We start from the raw sequence: 17,317 nt of genomic DNA on the forward strand, positions 1-17,317 counted from the left end.
GCTTCTGTGGTGTGATGGTCTGCAGCCTGATTATTAATGCCTAGTTTCTACCTGTAGCAGAGATGCTCAAAGTCATTTTCTGAAGTCTCCTGCGTTCCCTGCATTGAAATTCACCGCTACACTGCAAACATTGGTGCATCACTATGCAGAAGCTTAAGGATACACAAAGGCACTTGGCAGGCAGGCAGGCAGTAACAAAATACAGAATGGTGATTACTTTCGACTTGTATGCAAAATATCAAGCTTTGATTCATGAAGGTATGCTTTGTGACCTGGTGGTTTATATGATTGGCAATGACAGAATAAGGGTAAGGCATAAAAATCATAGCAAGTGAGAAACTAGAATTAAGTATCAGCATAACATTTCATGGACTAACGGGGTAACATGAAATTCAATTACCCCTCCACCCAACCCTTTTTTTCTCCTCATTACCCTACAATGAAAACATCATCAAATGTATTTTGCCAGGCATCTTCTGTTTTCATCTCCCTCCTCTTCCACCCCTCAGCTAAATCTGTGTCGAGCTGTCCATGGTGAAGTTCAGAAATCAGGTCATTCCAGAATAACGGCTTGGCAGTTGGAAACATGTCACTTAGCAGCCGTGCTCTGCACCCAGAATTCAGCTCCATTGAAGGCAATGAATGAACTTCAGGCTCAGAATGTGATGTACTTGTCATGCTTTGTAACTCCAGAAACTAATCAAACGAAATACACAGGATCCGGGATACGTTTTGTCTACATACTTTTTCTTTAGTAAGTTACTCACATACGACATGGTGGAGTAATGATGTATGTCGTTCAAGTACTTCTTACATATATTCATGGGTATTCATGCATGGTTGAATGACAATTAAACTTGAACTATAATGTAAACAAAGAAAGAATGCTTAATCAAACAATATATTTGCAATATTACTCAAATATTACTGAAATACCAATTACACTATAATTGTCCCTGCTAAGGTCTAAACTTCAACTCAATATAGAATGCATCTCAACTTAAATTTGTAACATATTGCTCTCTTGTCATATATATACATATAATGACAAGAGATCTGAAATATTGTTCAATATATACATATTGATGCTCCATCAATAACTCTCGGAGACGTGAGACGAGATAGGCTTTTATTAGCTGGAAGAAAGCACCGTCAGCAGTGTCAGCAGCAAGAGCCCACCACACAACATCCTGGAGACTGAGGGAGGAGCAGTGCCTCCAACCGCCTTTATACAGGGGTCTGTGGGAGGAGTCACAGGAGCAGTCAGTGGGGTGGGGGGGGGCATGTCCAGACAGGTATACATAGTTCACCACACATATATACATATACTATATTATACATCTACTATATAGACATCCACAGCTTTGTAAATTTTAAATTGTCCCATTCTGGCCTAAAGGTATATTTGCAATGGAGGATTTCTCACTCTTGTGGGATAACGACTTTAACAACTTTCCTGATAAAAGGCAGGGGCAGGGTTCTGCTTCTTGGCAGATGAGATTTATGGCTGTGAACTAATCCCAGGTTCTGGGGCCTCCTCCTTGATGGCTAGAGGACTGGAGGAAGTGCTTCTGACAGCTCTGGACACCCTTCTTCTTTAACAGTTGACTCTGCTCTCCTCAACTGATCAATGTGTTGTCTCCAGATGACATCAAATTTAATCTCCACTGTGTAGGAGAGTCCTCCAGTTCTGTCCTTAATCTTTCCAAGTACGCACTTCTGAGCACCTCTGTAGTCCCTCGGCAGGACTGCCTATCCAGGAGTGAAACATTGAACCTCCTTGTTCGAGGAGCCCTCAATTTGCCTCAGCTGTTTGTCCTGCACACTCCTTCTGAGATAGTTTTGAGGAGATCTGAGCGTGAACACAAGGGATGACCCAGGAACAGCTTAGCAGGTGAGTTGTTGGGTGTGGAATGTGCTGCATTGTGATATGCAAAGGGGAAGTTAGGGAGTTGCTGGTTCAGTGAACAGTGTTCCTCTGGCATGGCTTGCAGTGTGTTCTTTAGACTCTGGACAAACCTTTACGCTAAGCTATTTATTCCATTCATTTTCAGGATTGACTGAAACTGTTCCACAACAAACTGTGGTCCATTGTCACCAAGTGTTCTGGAACACCAGTCATTAAGAAGATGTTTCTCATCACATTAACAGTGGATGCTATTAGGGACACCTCTGGCCGCTTTGTAGCTGTATCCACTGTTACCAACACAGAAAAATCCACTTGAATTCTCTGCTAGGGAAGTGCAGGCTATTCTCAGAGATGGCGGGACGCTGCTCTTGGCATCTTCTGGACGTGCTGGCATCCTCAACCATGCTTGGCAAGCTGCTCGATCATCTAATCTATAGCAGGTCAGCAGACAAAGCTTCCAGCATGCTTTTATTTTGACCACACTTAGAGGGTAGCTCTTCCAACACTTTAGCTCTCAGCTTGGATAGAACAATTCTCAATTCCCACATAAGGCAAACCCTCTGAAGGGCAAATTCACCCCAGCACTGGTAAAAAATGAGGAAACTGGAATTTCTGCTGCACTTTCCAGCCAATCTGTGTTGCCAAGTTGAGCTGAGATGGTGTGGGGTATTTTCTGGTTTCCCTTTGGATCATCTCTGCCATCATAGGAAGATTCTGATTTACATTAGGGGGGATACATCAATGGGGGTGTCCTCTTCTGTAAATTTTCAGGTACTTCCTTTCACAAGGGTAAAGGGGACAATCCGTCGGCATTTCCATGATTAGTTGTCCTCTAGAAGTTGAAATTGTGCCCTCCAAGAAGCAGAGCCCATCTCTGCATTCATGCTGGCACTATTAGCGGAACACCCTTCTGTGGATTGAAAGTGGACGCCAGTGGCTGATGATCAGTGATGAGGGAAAGCTCTCTCCTGTACAAGTACTGGTTGAAATGGTTTACACCCCAAACCAGACTCAAGGCCTTTTTGTTAATCTGTGCGTAATTCTTCTCTGCATCCGGAGGGGAACATGATGCAAAGGTCATTCAGTTCAATCACTCATAGCATGTGAGATGACTGCATCTATACCATCAGCTTCACTGGATAATGAAGATCATTATGTGTGAGTACAGTGTCTGATGTCACTATTTCCTTTGCCTTTTGGAAAGCCACCTCACTCAGTTCGTTATCATTTCTTTTGGAGTGGGAGGAACTAAAGATGGCTCCAAATGTTTTTGCAGACCCAATTCATCCGTGAAACAGTTTCTTCTTCTTCTTTTTTCATGTCTTTCTTTTTTACTTTCAAGGTGGCTGGTGTCCTGTCGGAGTCTGTGATCTACAGCTGCAGCTCGAACTATGGTTCTCCAAGAGCGATGGGTTTGTTTTCTCAGACCTACCGTGTGGCCTGGCGTTTCACTATCTGTTGCACTTGAAGACGTATGCTTTCAGGGTCGGCCCCACAGACAACCTGGTTTCTCACCCGTTTCACCAACTGAAGAGTTGCGGGAGACCGAAACAGCAGCACAGCAGGTGGTGTGCACTGCTGCTGGAGGGCCCCTGCACTCGAGTGATCTCTCTCCCCCTCAGTGGTGAGTGAGAGTCGGTTGATTCTTGAGTCGGGGAAATCAGAAAAGTGATGTGGCAGATTGTAACATCAAAACAGTGAACTGCTGATCTCCCCTCTTGTTGCAGGAAAGATATCCCTCTCTCCTTTACTAGTGAGAGAGAGAGAACTTCTGAGGTGATGAAGTATTGGGATGGACAGTAGTTTTTCGTGGACTCTAGATCATAGTCTCTTTTGGGGCTTTGCTATTGCTTGCATGGTGGGTGGTGGGGGAGGAGAGGTTAATTCTTTTGCTGGAGCAAGTGGGGGTAAGGGGGAAGGGGAGGGGGAGGGATGATGTTCCTTGGCTGCTTGCGTGTGGGAGGGGGTTGGGAGGCTTTGGGGTTTTAACGTTTTCAGTTATTCATTCTTTGGGGTTTTTTCCTGTTTCATGGATATCTGTGAAGAGTAAGAATTTCAGGTTGTGTATTGTATATACTCTCTGATATTATCTTGAACCATTGATGGTCTCTTGCTAGTTTTCACATTTTAAATCTTAAGGCTACTCAGCCCTGTGTCACCCTCATTATTATCAGATTTTTCATCAATAGCATGCAGGTTATTTTATTTTTCATCTATTGAGACACAACATGGAGTAGCCCTTCCAGCACTTAAAGCTATGCTGCCAAGCAATCTTGATTTAACCCCAGGCTAAACATGGTCAATTTACAATGACAAATTAACCTATCAACTGGCACAGTTTTGATCTGTGGGAGGAGACCGGAGAAGGCAGAGAACGATTAAACTCATCACTAAACTGACAATGCTCGGACAATTTTTTTCAGTTCAGCCACAAAAGCTAAAAATGGAATCCCCTTGCTTTTGATGCTGCTTATGAAACGTAAAGCATTTCAGTTCTGAATGTTCCTGCATTACGTTCACATATTAGCAAAGCTCATTTCAGATGGTTTGGTTGGAGCATTCAAACTTCTAAGCAAACTATATGCTTTTCCACCTGTTACACTCAGCAACACTGACTGTAATTAGGGGGACAGATAGGTAATTCTGAGGGTGCAATAAAGGAACAAGGATGGTAGTTTGCCTTCCAGGTGTCAGGGTTCATGATGTTTCTGAGCGTGTTCACAAAGTCCTGAAATGGGAGGTTGTGCAGTCAGAGGTCATGGTACATATTGGTACCAATGAGATAGGTAGAAAAAGGGAGGAGGTCCTGAAAACAGAATATTGAGAGTTAGGAAGGAAGCTGAGAAGCAGGACCTCAAAGGTAGTAATCTCGGGATTGTTGCCTGTGCCACATGACAGTGAGTGTAGGAATAGAATGAGGTGGAGGATAAATTTGTGGCTGAAGGATTGGAGCGGGGGCAGGGATTCAGATTTTTGGATCATTGTGAGGCAGGTTTGACATGTACAAAAAGGATGACTTGCTCTTGAATCCGAGGGGGATCAATATCCTGGCAAAGGGGTTTGCTAATGCTATTGGGGAGGGTTTAAACAAGATTTGCAGAAGATGGAAACCGAAGTAAAGAGGCAGAAGGTAGGGAGGTTGGAGCACAAGTAGAGACAGCTTGTAGGGAGTTTGTGAGGAAGGATAGGGTCCAGAGGAGGTTCTCAAGGATGATTCCAGGAATGAAAGGGTTATCATACGAGGAGTGTTTGATGGCTTTGGGTCTGTACTCGCTGGAGTTCAGAAGGATGAAGGGGTGGGATCTCATTGAAACCTTTCGAATGTCAAAAGGCCTAGACAGAGTAGATGTGGAGAGGATGTTTCCCATGGTGGGAGAGTCTAGGACAAGAAGGCACAGCCTCAGGAAAGAGGGGTACCCTTTCAAAACTCTTTAGCCAAAGGGTGGTGAATTTGTGGAACTTGTTACCACATGCAGCAGTGGAGGACAGGTAGTTGGGTGTATTTAAGGCAGAGATTGATAGATTCTTCATTGGACACGGCATCAAAGGAAATGTGGAGAAGGCTGGGAACTGGGATTGAGAGGGAGATAGTAAAAAGGATCAGCCATGATTGAATGGCAGAGCAGACTCGATAGGCCAGATGGCCTAATTCTGCTCCTATGTCTTATGATCTTATAGGCAGATGTTAGAGAAAAGGTGCACTCAGCCTGATGGTTTGAGATGTGTCCATTTTAATGCAAGGATTATCATAAACAAGGCGGATGAACTTAGAGCGTGGATCAATACGTGAAACTATGAGGTAGCTATTACAGAGACTTGGGTGGCTCAGGAGCAGGAATGGCTGCTGAGTGTGCCAGGCTTGAGATGTTTCAAAAAGAATAGAGAGGGAGGCAAAAGAGGTGGGAGCATAGCATTGCTAATTAGGGATAGTGTCATGGCTGCAGAAAAGGAGAAAGTCATGGAGAGTTGGTCTACTGAGTCAGTGGTCTACTGAAAGTCAGAAACAGGAAAGGGGCAATAACTCTACTGGGTGCTTTTCATAGACCCCCTCCCCCAATAGTAACAGCAATATCAAGGAGCAGATAGGGAGGCAGATCCTGGAATAGTGCAATAATAATAGGGTGGTTGTGATGGGAGATTTTAACCTTCCTAATATTGACTGGCATCTCCTAATCGCAAGGGGTTTAGATAGGGTAGAATTTGTTAGGTGTGTTCAGGAAGCTTTCCTGACTCAATATGTAGATAAGACAACAAGAGGAGAGGCTGTTCTTGATCTGGTATTGGGAAATGAACCTGGTCATATGTCAGATCTCTCAGTGGGATTTTGGAGGTAGTAACCACAACTCTCTCTCCTTCACAATAGTGCTGGAGAGTTATAGGAGCTGACAATTTGGAAAAACATTTAATTTGGGGAAGGGGGAAATATGATGCTATTAGGCAGGGACTTGGGAGCTTAAATTGGGAGCAGGTGTTCTCAGGGAAATGCTTGGCAGAAATGTGGCAAATGTTCAGGAAATATTTGCATGGCGTTCTGCATAGGCACGTTCCATTGAGGCAGGGAAAGAAAGGTAGGGTTAAAGAACCATGGTGTACAATAGATGTAGAAAATCTAGTTAAGAAGACAAGAAAAGCTTATGAAAGGTTAAAGAAACTAGGTACTGTTAGAGCCCTGGAAAGGTACAAGTTTGCTAGTGAGGAGCTTAAGAATGGAATTAGGAGAGTGAGAAGGGCCATGAGAAGGCCTTGGTGAGCAGGATTAAGGAAAACCCAAGGCATCCTACAAGTATGTGAAGAGCAAGAGGATGAGCCCTGAGAATAGGACCAATCAGCTGCGATAGTGGAAACATGTGCATGAGTCGGAGGAGGGAGTGGAGATACTTAATGAATACTTTGCATCAGTACTCACCAGGGAAAAAGAACTTGGCAGTTGTGGAGATGACTTATAGTGGACTGAAATGCTAAGTATATAGACATTAAGAAAGAGGATGTGCTGGAGCTTTTGTAAAGCATTAAGTTAAATAAGTCACCAAGACCAGATGAGATTTTCCCCAGACTAATGTGGGAAGCGAGGGAGGAGATTGCTGAGTTTCTTGCCATGATCTTTGCATCATCAATGGCGATGGGAGAGGTTCCGGAGGATTGGAGGGTTGCAAACGTTGTTCCCTTGTTCAAGAATGGGAGTAGAGATAACCCAGGAAATTATAGACCAGTGAGTCTGACTTCAGTGGTGGGCAAGTTGTTGGAGAAGATCCTGAGAAGCAGGATTTATGAGCATTTGGAGAGACATAATCTGATTAGTGATAGCCAGCATGGCTTTGTCAAGGGCAGGTCATGCCTTATGAGCCTGTTTGAATTCTTCGAGGATGTAACAAAACACATTGATGAAGGTTGAGTAGTGGATGTAGTGTATATGTATTTCAGTAAGGCATTTGATATGGTACACCAGAGAAAGCTCCTTCAGAAAGTAAGCTGGGATGGGATCCAGGAAACTTTGCTTTGTGGATCCAAAACTGGCTTGCCCACAAAAGGCAAAGTGGTTTCAAAGGTCCATTTAATATCAGAGAAATGTATACAATATACATCCTGAAATGCTTTTTCTTCACAAACACCTAGGAAAACAGAGGAATGCCCCCAAAGAATGAATGACAGTTAAACGTTAGAACCCCAAAGTCCCGCACAGCTCCCCTCCCTCCCGTGCATAAGCAACAGCAAGCAACAATCCTCCCTCCCACCACTGGGAAAATAATAGCATTGGCACCCGCCACCGAGCACTCAAGCACGAGCAAAGCAACAGCATGACCTGCAGTACTCCAAAGACTACTTGCTCACCCGGTATTCAACATACCACAGGCTCTCTCTCTCTCCCTAATAAGGGAGAAAGAGATATCTCCATTTCACAGTGAGAGGGGAGGCGTAACAAACAACTCACTGCTTTACAGAGTTAAACGTCCATTGCGTCACTTTTTCTGAGCTCTGCACCTAAAGATCTGGGCACACCGCGTAGATTTTCTGACTCCCACGACGACACACCGTTCTCCTGCTGTGACATCGACCTTTGATCCACCCATCTCCAGAGCCACAAGATGCTGGTCCTCCAATGGTGAGCTGAATTCTTAGGCCGAGCCCTTGGCACGCCAAATAACAGCCAGTTGTGAAATCCGACAGCGGGTCCCATTCCTGCAAAGAACCATAGTCAACATGTAACTCCAGGTCAGGGTCTTCAAAAGAAGCTTGAAAGGGAAAAATAGAGATATTAGAGATAGAAATAGATGGAATAAAGATGGAAAAGTTGTAGATGGTTCATAATGAGCATGGAGGTCAGTGACCAGTGGTGTTTCACAGGGATCTGTTCTGGGACCCCTGCTCTTTGTGACTTTTATAAAGGGCCTGGATGAAGAAGTAGAACGGTAGGTTAGTAAGTTTGCTGATGACATAAAGATTGAAGGTGTTGTGGATAGTCTGGAGGGTTGTCAGAGGCTACAGCAGGACTTCGATAGGATGCAGAACTGGGCTGAGAAGTGGCAGATGAACTTCAGCCCAGATAAGTGTAAAGTCATTCATTTTGGTCTGTCAAATTTGAAGACAGAATATAATATTAATGATAAGACTCTTGGCAGTGTGGGGGATTTGAGAGATCTTGAAGTCCATGTCCACAGGACACTCGAAGCTGCTGCGCAGGTTGACAGTGTTGTTAAGAAGGCATATGGTGTGTTGGCCTTCATCAACCGTTGGACTGAATTCAAGAACTGTGAGGTAATGTTACAGCTATATAACACTTTGGTCAGACCCCACTTGGAGTGCTGGTCACCTCACTACTGAAAGGAAGTGGATACTATAGAGAGAGTGCAAAGGAGACTTACAAGGATGTTGCCTGGATTGGAGGGTGTATCTTATGAGAATAGGTTGAGTGAACTTAGTCTTTTCTCCTTGGAGCAACAGAGGATGAGAGGTGACCTGATCGAGATGTAAAACATGATGTGGGGCATTGATCGTGTGGATAGCCAGAGGCTTTTTCCCTGGGCTGAAACGTCTAACAGAGGGGCATAGTTTTAAGATGCTTGGAAATAGGTACCGAGGAGATGTCAAGGGTAAGTTTTTCATACAGAGAGTGGTGGGTGCGTGGAATTCACTGCTGGCAGTGGTGGTGGAAGTGGATACAATAGGGTCTTTTAAGAGACTCTTAGATAGGTATATAGAACTTAGAAAAATAGAGGGCTATACGCTAGAGAAATTCTAAGCAGTTTTTAGAGTAGGTTAGTTGGTTGGCACAACATTGTGGGCCAAAGGGCCTGTAATGTTCTGTAAAAAAAACACTGGCATTCTCTTTTCATTGGCTATTTCATTTGCTTCAAAATACTGCTCAATTCATTCATTATATATCTGTTGTGCAATCGAATGTATCTATCTTTCCAATGTAGACCCCTATTTCTGCTTTTTTTTAAATTTATGCATGTTATCACCCAATATTCACTATTTATGATCCTGTGGCTGTACTTGTTGCTTGCTAACTTCATCTGTTTTCTGCCATTATTTTAACTCAACCATTTCTCTCCCCTTTCACAAAAACGTGTGCTGTGTATTTTTCTAACTCAAACATTTCTCTCGCTTCTTCCAAAGAAAAAAAATCGTGCTGCACTTAGCAGGTACAGTAGGTAGCTATGTATATCTAAACTCCAATGTTCGGCCCTTATCCCTCCAAGCCTCACCCACCAACCCATGTACCTATTCAAGAGCTTCATAAATAACACTATTGTACTATTGTGCTTGAAACATTTCCTCTAGCCCCTCATTCCTTGTACTCACCGCCATTGGTGTGAAAATGTGGCCCATCTAGTCCCTTTTTAATCTTTACCCCCTCATCCAAAACTTTTGCCCCTATAACGGAATAGATGATGCACATCTCTCCATTAGTATTTTTCTATCATCAGCACAAATAGATTACCCATCCCTGATAGCTCTTAAAAATAAGAAACTGATGGAGTTGAAGTTATTCTTGCTCGTTTTACAAGTTCACAGCATGAAACTGTTTCCCACTCAACTGAGCTCAATATAGACCATATGAATAATACAAATTCTACCAAGTGAGGTGGAAGGTCCTTTAGTAAATAGAAATTTTTTAAAAAATCTTTCAGCTTGGCAATGTCATCTTCCTTAGTAAAAGACAAAATAAAAATTTAGGAAGATCTTTTCAATTGTTACATTCTTATTCCTCAAGACTGGGAAGTTGCATTTATCCACAATATGAAATATCATTGGTTGGATCCACCTAAGTGTCAACCTAAAGAGCCCATGTCAACAAATTACCCCTAATTTGACAATCATACACAAAGGAACTGTGGTTGGTTGATGTACAATCTGGTGCACAGAGTGTTTTTCTGAATCACTCTGTGCAATTGGAGCATTTTTCCATTTTTTCCATGATCCAAATACATTGTTGGAGTAAAGTGACTTGGAACTTTTCTCTGCATGTATCGACAGAAGAATTTTAATTCTTTCCATGCTGGCATTTTTGAATGAATAACTATTAAACTAAATAAAACAAAATGCAGGAAGATCTCAGCAGGTCAGACAGCTTCTATGGAAAGAAATAAACAATGAAGTCTTGGCCCAATATGTTGACTGGTTATTCATTTCCACAGATGCTGCCAGATCTGCTGTTCCTCCAGCATTTTGTATGTGTTATTCTGGAGTTCCAGCATCTGCAGAATCTCTTGTATTTATGATTAAGTTAAATAACTGTTTTATGAGTTACTAACTGAGATATGTCTTTCTGATATTTAAGACAATCTGCCTGTATCCTGACTTCATGATTGAATTCAGAGAGTATATGCTCTGAGTACATGTCTAGCCTATCTATCCACATATCTGATGGGCAAGTTGACAATGGCAGCCAAAATCATTATTGTAGGTTCTAGATGTGCAGGCAGACTATTGAAGATAAGCATTTATCTGGGGATAATCTCTATAATAAATCATCAAGGTGACAGCACAACATCCAAATTAAGGTAATGAAAATGTTGCATCTATAAATGTTAGAGGGTTAAATCTAATTTTAGATTTCCAAAGATATAATAAACCATAAATTTATTACATTTTGTAGCTATTATCTACACTTGTAGAATCAGTTTAAAATATACATCAAATTCTAGAAAGGCTTGCTGAATTTTTTTAAGCTCATGTAATTCCTTTTGGACATGACATTGAACTTATTAATGTTTCTTCCTGGTGATGATCACTATTTATTAATGTGTATGGATGCCATATTCAAACATGGAATACAGGTGTCAGCTTTAATTGGGGAAAATACTTTATGGTTAGACATTGCTTTCAGCATTTTCTTCAGGTTTTATTTATTATCTTTATAATATGATTTTGAACTGGATAATCAATCCATGTGATCAAAAAATGTAGATGCCGGAATATTTAAACAGGAGCAGGAATTTCTGCAATGCCCTTACATAATTTATCCAATTGGAAGAAGTATTCAATTGTATGCAGCTGAATTTGTTTTTAGCCAAGATTTGCATTTTTAAATTTATATAGTTACTTTAATATATGTAGTACAGGAATAGAAAATAAAACTATGCATTTACAGTAGCATGCAAAAGTTTGGGCACCCCTGGTCAAAATTTCTGTTACTGTAAATAGCTAAGCGAGTAAAAGATGACCTGATTTCCAAAAGACATAAAGTTAAAGATGACACATTTCTTTAATATTTTAGGCAAGATTACTTTTTTTATTTCCATCTTTTATAGTTTCAAAATAACAAAAGAGGAAAAAGGCCTGAAGCAAAAGTTCAGGCACCCTGCATGGTCAGAACATAGTAACACCCACTTTGCAAGTATCACAGCTTGTAAACATTTTCTGCAGCCAGCTAAGAGTCTTTCAATTCTTGTTTGGGGGATTTTCGCCCATTCTTCATTGCAAAAGGCTTCTAGTTCTGTGAGATTCTTGGGCCGTCTTGCATGCACTGCTCTTTTGAGGTCTATCCACAGATTTTCGATGATGTTTAGGTCAGGGGACCATGGCAAAACTTTCAGCTTGCGCCTCTTCAGGTAGTCCATTGTGGATTTTGAGGTGAGTTTAGGATCATTATCCTGTTGTAGAAGCCATCCTCTTTTCATCTTCAGCTTTTTTTTACAGATGGCGTGATATTTGCTTCAAGGATGTACTGGTATTTAATTGAATTCATTCTTCCCTCTACCAGTGAAATGTTCCCCGTGCCACTGACTGCAACACAAGCCCAAAGCATGATCGATTCACTCCTGTGCTTAACAGTTGGAGAGGAATTCTGTTCATGAAATTCTGCACCCTTTTTTCTCCAAACATACCTTTGCTCATTGCGGCCAAAAAGTTCTATTTTAACTTCATCAGTCCACAGAGGACTTGTTTCCAAAATGCATCAGGCTTGTTCAGATGTTCCTTTCCAAACTTCTGACACTGAATTTTGTGGTGAGGACGCAGGAAAGGTTTTCTTCTGATGACTCTTCCACAAAGGTCATATTTGTGCAAGTGTTACTGCACAGTAGAACAGTGCACCACCACTCCAGGGTATGCTAAATCTTCCTGAAGGTCTTTTGCAGTCAAATGGAGGTTTTGATTTGCCTTTCTAGCAATCCTACGAGCAATTCTCTCGGAAAGTTTTCTTTGTCTTCCAGACCTCAACCGTTCCTGTTAACTGCCATTTCTTAATTACATTACAAACTGAGGAAACGGCTACCTGAAAACAATTTGCTATCTTCTTATAGCCTTCTCCTGCTTTGTGGGCATCATTTATTTTAATTTTCAGAGTGCTAGGCAGCTGCTTAGAGGAGCCTATGGCTGCTGATTGTTGGGGCAAGGTTTGAGGATTCGGGGTATTTATAAAACTTTGCAATTTGCATCACCTGGCCTTTCCATACAATGACTGTGAGGTGAACCAGCCATTACCCTAACAAGCTAATTAAGGTCTGAGACCTTGGTAAAAGTTATCTGAGAGCTCAAATCTCTAGGGGTCCCCAAACTTTTGCATGGTGCTTCTTTCTTTTTTCACTCTAAAATTGTACAAAACAAAAATAATACACTAATCTTGCTTAAAATGTTGAAAAGAATGTTTCATCTTTAACTTTATGAATTTTGGAGATCAGTTCATCTTCGACTCACCTAACTATTCACAATAAAAAAAATTTTGAGCAGGGGTGCCCAAACTTTTGCATGCCACTGTATATATTCAGCAGCTGGAAATGGCGACAGTAAGCCAATAGCCTGTTGCCACCTGATTTTACATTTACTGGAAAAGAAAATGGCAGAGTATTAAATTAGACTATTAAACATATGTCAATAGTTTTCCCAGCTGGAAGCAGACTAGTCACTAAAATCATTTTTCATTGGTGTTAAAAGTCTCTGTCATGAGAAATTAGAGTGAGTTCTTAGTCATTTCCCTAATCCACAGTAATTGCTTCTTCCCAAGATTTTCCATTGACCTGTTATTTGTTAGTAATCAAGTGATATCTATGAAAAACTGGTTAGCCTTAGCAAAGCCAACCATTTCATTCACAAAATGCCTCTTCATTTCCACAAAGCAGCTCAAACTTCCACAGCGCAGCGCTTTGCTGGAGCTACACCCACACTTACACTGGAAGGGGATTTGCACTTCTTTCCTGAAAGACTATGTGAATTCTCCCAGTCTCAAGTGTTAGCCAAAACAGATCTGTTAAAGGGCAGAAAGATCTGTTTAGCACAGGCTGAAGTTTATCACCAGCTAACCTACACACCATTCTCACTCAGATGCCCAAGCCTTGTCAAATCATTCAGTGTATTTTTAAATCGGTAAAACGTAAGCGTAGATGACGGTTATATGCCAGGGAATATCTTCCATCTCTAATAGAATTTTTTTATATTGGCAAAATAATTAAATTATAAATAAATCAAACAAGTTTGGTGAAAGTAAAATCAAACAATGGATTTTAAAATAAATTTATGCAGGAAAACAATCAACAACAATGACATTTTGGAAATACTTTAGTAGATATACCACACTTCATTAGACCCAGATAGTGAAGACAAAACACATTCAATAATCTAATTCCAAATTCTGTCAGTCTTGTATCTGTGGTTGGGGAACTGTGGTTCCATTGCAAGAACACAGTTTTGTATACCTAGAGCAAGATTGCTTAGCCTGAGAGTATGGTGAAAACCTACAAGGCACTTTTGATCCGCTCACCAGGTTACAGTAGGAAATGTGTTTATCTGAGAGGACTGGAAAAAGTAGAAAATTTGACAGTGGGTGGAGTATATAAAAATTAGATTTTGCATTTAATTTTGAAACTAGGTGCTACATTTTGATCAGTCATTTTGTGGGAATTATATCTCTGAAGCATTAAAGCACGGGGTCTATGACATTGAGAATGTATATACCGGAAAATTAAATATCCTTTGAGTATGATGTGCTGTAAGATGTGGTTGCAAATGAATGTAACTGCTTCAGAGAAAATTGCCAAAGTTTATCATTGCATCAACAGCCAAAGAGAACACACAAACACAGGAAAAGAGGAGCAGGAATAGACAATGTATCCTCTCAAATATGGTCATAGCTGAACTAGCCAAAGCCTCAACTCCTTCTCTGTGCCAGTTCCCCAGAAACCTCAATCACCTAATCTTTCAAGCATGTATCTATCACCAGTCTGAATACCTCCAGTGATTCTGCCTCTAGCTCTGGGTAGAGAATTCCAGAGATTCTCTAGTGGTCAGAGAGGGCTTTGAGGGCAAGTCAAACTTACACATTGCCAACATTTTCTCAGCTCAGTTCTTCCTCTATCAAGGTCAATAAAGTTTTGACTTGTTTACTGTGTCCAAAAATGAAGGTTTTTACTGAATTAATCAAAAGTAATTTGTTGAGGGGAATGTAAAGATTAAAAGATTTGGAAAGGAATAGTCCTACTTGATTAATTGAGAGAGGCTTGATTATTAGGAATATAGCAAGCTCCTGATTTTACCAACAGAAATAGAAAATGATTGAAACTAATTTCTCATTCTAATTACAGTATAATGACACACCAGCCTGGAATTATTTTGAGGCATTCCACATATTAAAAAGCCAACTTCCTTTGCTAACTGAGCAATGTCTCCCCATTGTGCAGTGATATATTTTTACCAGATAAAAACAAATAGGCAGGCTTCTAATTGTTAGAATGGGCCACAGCCCCATTAAGTCTTGCAACTCACCATATCTACCTTTGGCAAATTTAATGGAATTTAACATCACTGAATGATCCTTTAATTTTTATAAATCTTGTCAGCTAGCCCAGAAATTAGATCACATTGTGGCATGTTTTTCGTGAGGTGCTTAATCCAATTTCAGTGATCAGTAAGTCATGAACAAAAATTAGAGATTTAAAGTATAGCTCATGAAGTGTGAAATACCCATACAAGATTCCTTTATGCATCTGCCAGCTGATGTGTGAAGGGCTCTGGAGTATTCACAGTGAAGTTGAACACCATATTACACGTATCTGGGCACCATTTCCATAACTTTCATTTGCAATGTCAACTACAGACCATCCCTGCAGAAGAAAACATTCAATGTGCCAGTGTAGGAAGCCTCAGTCAGGTAGGTTAGAAGGGAAAGCGAGTGGACAATTGAAATGGCAGGCAACCAGATGTTTGGAGTTGTGTCTGTGACTCAATACAGGTTCGCTGCAAAGCAGTTGACCAAGTTGAGTTTGACCAAATTGCAGATGATACTAAATGCAAAGCATTTATTGGAAGGTATGGTTGCAAGTTCACCTGCAGTCACTGCTTGAGTCTGACACGTGTACAGTATTTTCACTTCTTCCTTCTCACCATCTAGATATGCCCTTAGAATCATAGAGTCACACAGCACGCATACAGGCTCTTCACCCAGCTGGTCCATTCTGACCAACATGCTAGTCCTATTTGCATTTGTTTGTCCCTTATCCATCTAAATCTTTCCTATCCATGTACCTGCCTCAAATACCTTCCCCCAGACCTCATTCCATACTCATATCACTCTATGAAAAATAGCTGCCTGCAAGTTTCTATCAAATCTCTCCCTTATTATTTTCTACACACCTATAAAATCACTTCTCAATCTTCTATGCTCCAAGGAATAAAGTCCTACGCTGCCCAACTTCTCACTATAACTTGTACTCTCAAGTCCTGCAACATCTTTGTAAATCTTTTCTACTTACCTTGCAGTTTAATAATATCTTTCCTTTTACAGGTGTCCAAAACTATATATAATACCCCAAGTGCAGCCCTACCAACATCACACATAGCTGCAATGTAACCTCCCAACTTCTGTACTCAATGCCCTGATCGATGAAGGTGAGCATAACAAAAAACCTTTACATTCTACCTATCTGTGACTTCACCTTCAAGGAACTATGTACCTGAAGTCCAAGGTCTCTCAGTTCTGTAACACTCCACGGGGCCCTTCTGTTTACTGTGAAAGTCCTACTTTGATTCAATTTTCCAAAATGCAACACCTCGTACTTAGCTGTATTTTCAACTCTTCTGACATTGAGACCTACTATAAGGCAGCTACAAAACTCAATGAAGGTTGTTCATGTACATGCTGTATCTATTATATATGCATTCTATAGTGCTCAAATTTGTTTGTGCTTGAAGTAATAACAAGTCAAGATTCTCAGGGTTGTACGTTGTGGTATAACCTCTGGGTTGTATATAGTGACACATATGTACTTTGATAATAAATTTACTTTGAATTTAAAACTTTCATGTGCTTTTTAGGAGATGTAACCAATGAAGGGATATTTCCATGGGCACAGAAGAGACTGCAAATGTTAGAATCTGAAACAAAAAAAATACTGCTGGAGGAACACAATTGCATCTGTAGAGGTAAAGAGAGTTAAAGTTTTGGGTGGACACCCTGAATCAGGACTGAGAGGAGATTGACAGTATAAAGAGGTGAGAGGAAGGAGTGAAACAGGCTGGCTGGTGCTCAGTGGAACCAGTTGAAGATAGTGATGATGTGCACTTGGAGCCAAATGGAGTCAGGAGAGGGTGCCTGGTGGGTGAGTCATATACTGCGGGAGCTGCATCAAGTTCAATACATTTTTTGAGGTACAAGCTATGTTAAGGCCAGTTCCATACATGTTTTAAATAAATGTTGCAGTTTTTGAGTAGAATTGTTTTGGTACAATTTGGACCCCGGGAGAGTTTGATGGGACCGTGTAGAGGAAAAATCACTCTGTGTCTGACCCCAGGGAGTGTTTGATGGGACCATGTAGAGGAATAATCACTCTGTGTCTGACCCCGGGAGAGTTTGATGGGACCGTGTAGAGGAATAATCACTCTGTGTCTGACCCCTGGGAGTGAAAGAACTGTTATCACCAATGTAACCCCCTGGGTCACCTCAGGCTCGCTCAGCTCGTTCTCGTCTAGGGG

Source organism: Hypanus sabinus, chromosome 4 (genome assembly GCF_030144855.1).
Source record: "Hypanus sabinus isolate sHypSab1 chromosome 4, sHypSab1.hap1, whole genome shotgun sequence".
NCBI lineage: Eukaryota > Metazoa > Chordata > Chondrichthyes > Myliobatiformes > Dasyatidae > Hypanus > Hypanus sabinus.